Below are 4,009 nucleotides of genomic sequence, written 5' to 3'. Positions count from 1 at the left end.
GGGGAGGAGCGGGCGCGGCGGCCTGGGCGGCTCTGGCGGGCTGGGCGGGCCGGGAGGGCCGCGGGCTCCGAGCGCCGGACGGCGGCGGCGCGTCCCCGGACGGCCAGGCCCCGCCGCGCGCGCCGCGGCCACAAAGCCCCGCGCCGCCGCCCCCCTCGCGGGCGGGCCGCCGCGGTCTGCCGCTGGGTTTCGGTCGGCGCCGGGGAGGGCGAGAGCGCGGCCCCGCTCAGTCCCCACCTCCCCGAGCCCAGCCGCGGCCGCCGGGCTCCCCGGAGCGCTGGGGCGGGGCGCGGGGGTCCGCGCGGAGTCCCGAGCGGGCTCTTCTCCACTCCCCCCGTCCCCGCTCCCGCCCCAGCCACCCGCTGGCTTCCTGGGGCCGGCGTGGTTCCCTTTTCCCCACCTTTGCCCGGGAGCTCCCCAGGGCCCGGCCAGACGGCTGCGTCTCCATGAACGACAACAAAAGAAGGCATTTTTCCTCCCACGGTCATGGACTTCGGTTAGTTCGTCCCGACCCTCCTGACCCGCCATGGGCCCTTTTGTTTGGGGGGGGACTCAGTGAAGATGGGGACAGCAGCTCTCACCCCCCCCCCCACCCCGCGGCCAGGCCGGGTTCATGCCTAACTTTCTGTCTTCCTAATGGGCAGGATCGGTGTCCGGGTTTGTGAGCTCCAGCGGGGCCCGCACGGCGCCCACCGAGCTGCGGACCCGGCACGGGGGGGCCGTCCCACGTGAACCCCCAAACACAACGGGACCGAACGACTGGGGGCCAGGCGGGGCACTGGTCCCCTTCTCCAGGGAGGGTTTTGCCCTCATCCATTAGAAAGATCCCGAGATCGGAGAGGAGCTCTTTTCATTTTGAGCCTGGTGAAGTTCCCGTAGCGTAAAATCAACCGCTTCCAGAAGAAACACGTCGATGGCGTTCACCACGTCGATCGTGTTCACAACTCTTAGTCTGGTTCTGAAACATGTCATCGTCCTGAACGACAAACCCATGCACCAATCAGGCAGGCACTACTCCGCGGTCCTGCTTCTCCCAGGCCCTGCCAGCTGCTGATCCATTTTCTGCCTCTTCCCCCTATGTACCTTTTCTGGGTATTTCATATGCATGGAATGGTACAACGTCTGGCCTCTTCGACTTAGCCTAATATATTCAAGGTCCAGCCACGTGGTAGCATGAGTCAGTACTTTATTTTTTTTATTTTTTTGTTGGTCGTGGGGCTTGAACTCTGGGCCTGGGCGCTGTCCCTCAGCTCTTCAGCTCAAGGCAAGCGCTCTACCACTTGAGCTACAGCGCCACTTCCGGTTTTCTGGTGGTTTATTGGAGATAGGAGTCTCACGGTCTTTCCTGCCCGGGCTGGCTTTGAACTGCGATCCTCAGATCTCAGCCTCCTGAGTAGCTAGGATTACAGGCGTGAGCCACCAGGGCCCGGCAGTACTTTATTATTTTTGATATTGTTTTTTGGTTTCGAGATTGTAAAATGTGAATTTGAACCGTGCCTTAGAATAATGAAAAAAGGTTGCAAAGATTCCTTCATAATCTTGGGTCTTGAACTCAGGGCCCGGGTGCTGCTGCTGTCCCTGAGCCTTTTTTACTCAAGGATAAGACTCGACCACTTGAGCCACAGCTCCACTTTTGGCTTTCCTGCCCAGGGTGGTTTTGAACCTTAATCCTCAGATCCTAGCCTCCGGAGTAGCTAGGATTACTGGGCATAATGCCAGGGGACGTTCCAATTCACGCTGCTAAGAAAAAGTAAAAAACTGAGCGTCCAGTATGAGCTTACTTCCAGAGAAAGGCAGAACAAACCTCTATACTTTACTATGGCAGACATTGAACTTTTGGCTACCCCAAAGTCTCACAACTTCCCTTAACTGGGCCATTCTCTACTTGAGGTATTGCAAAATACCTCAACAAGTTCTAGAGAGTAAAGTTTAAGCAGATGTTGCCCTAGGCTTCCTTTCCTGAAGGAACCTCACAAGAAAATTATATTTGGCCCTTCCTAAGTAGAACCTTGCAGAAGCAGCAATCATGATCACCAGGACAAAAGTCAAGTGTGAGGATGATAAACGGAAAGAAAGAGGCTGGGCTCCTGGTGACATTGTTGAGCGGATTCTGGGCTTCTTTACCTTTTGATGGTAAAAGAAATGGTAATGAGTCAGGTGCTGGTGGCTAGCACCTGTAATCTTAGCTACTCACTGAGGATGGAGGTTCAAAGCCAGCCAGGGCAGGAAAGTCCATGAGACTCTTATATCCAATTAACCACCAGAAAACTGGAAGCCATGCTGTGGTTCAAGTAGTAGAGTGCTCGCCTTGAGCTGAAGAGCTCAGGGACAGTATCCAGGCCCAGAGTTCAATCCCCAGGACCAACAACAAAAAAAGATATGGTAACAACAAATTCATTTATATTGTTAATGGAACCATTATCAACATCCAATTCTAGGCTATGTTCATCATCCCTAGCTCTCCATTTCTCCTCTACCCCATCTCTGTCAACCCTATTCTACTTTGTCTTTAACTGTTCCAGATAACTCATACAAGTAGAATCATAATATGAGTTCGTTTGTTTCTGCCTTTTTCAATTAACATTTCTTCAATATTTATATTTATCCATGGTATACTATGAATCTTTTTTTTTTTTTTGGTGGTCATGGGGCTTGAACTCAGAGCCTGAGTGCTGTCCCTGAGCTCTTTTGCTCAAGGCTAGTGCTCTACCACTTTTGAGCCACTTCTGATTTTCTGGTGGCTAATTAGAGATAAACATCTCATGGACTCGGACTCTCCTGCCTGGGCTGGCTTTGAACAGTGAACCTTAGATCTCAGCCTCCTGAGTAGCTAGGATTACAAGCGTGAGCCACAGGTACTCAGCTTACCATGAATCTTAACTTTACTCTTTTTAAAGGTTGCATAAAATTCCTTTATACATATGAACCACATTTTCTTTTTGCATTCATTTGATTTATCCTTCATGTAGGTAGGTCTAAATTATTTTCTTTGAGTTTCTCTGAATGACACTAATGAACTACTTCCTTTCATTTCCTTGAAGTAAAATAAATTCAGATTGTGTATGTAGAAATCTGTGAGTAAAAGTATCTGGAGAATGAACACTGCACAAGATAACTCTGCAAGCAGGGTAGAAAGAATATCCCTTTTTCCTTTTAAAAAGCATAATATCTCTTCGGGCTGCGTAAGTTGGAAATAAGGAGATACTTAATATTTGATTTCATGAATTATATGGTTTATTGCCATAACAATGAGAATTTTTCTTAGGCCCTCCACGCTTAACTAGGGAAGAATAACAGAACCAAATCTCACGAGGAATGCATTCAATAAACAAGGTACATTAACTACACAGTGAGTTCCAAAGTGATCAAAGTCCAATTGCTCAATTAGGCTGGAAATAGGCATGTATGGAAAGGAATGTAATTAAAGCTTGAGACAATACCTTTGTAAGAGCATTTCTCAGGAGAAACTGGCTTGATCAACATGGCAGACATCCACCACTATATGTCCAGATGCTAGAGGTGAATAAGACTTCAAAGCTTCAAGGCTAGCAGAGTGTCACTTTGTTGCAGCCTGAGCTCTCTGAGAAGTGCGAACACATTGCAGCCTGTGACAGCATGTACTCTTGATCTTCTGAGAAGCAGCTGGCAGAGTGGAGTGCTGGTACACCCTAAGCTGTCACAGAGCTGCCAAACTCTAGAGTTTACATTTTGAAGTTCAGTTGTTGAAGTCACATGGGAAGGACTTTCATAGAGAAGAGGGAGTTCACTAAGTTCTCACCCATGGATAAGATGTTTATCTCTTGCAAACATTAAAGCAAACCACACACACACAAACACACACACACACACACACAAATGTAGCGAACTGGGTGTTCAGAATAATTTCAAGGTTGTATAAAAAGCCATGTTTAATTATTTATAATTTCCATTATTCTTTCTTTCACATTTGTCTTAAAATCAGTTTAATTAAGAAATATACATAGAAGTAAGCAAATAAGCTGGGTGCTAG

This window comes from Dipodomys spectabilis, unplaced genomic scaffold, assembly GCF_019054845.1.
Source record: "Dipodomys spectabilis isolate Male_0828 unplaced genomic scaffold, ASM1905484v1 ptg000006l, whole genome shotgun sequence".
In the NCBI taxonomy this organism is placed as follows: Eukaryota; Metazoa; Chordata; class Mammalia; order Rodentia; family Heteromyidae; genus Dipodomys; species Dipodomys spectabilis.
The sequence above is the reverse complement of the archived record's forward strand: the minus strand, read 5'-3'. Positions refer to the sequence as shown.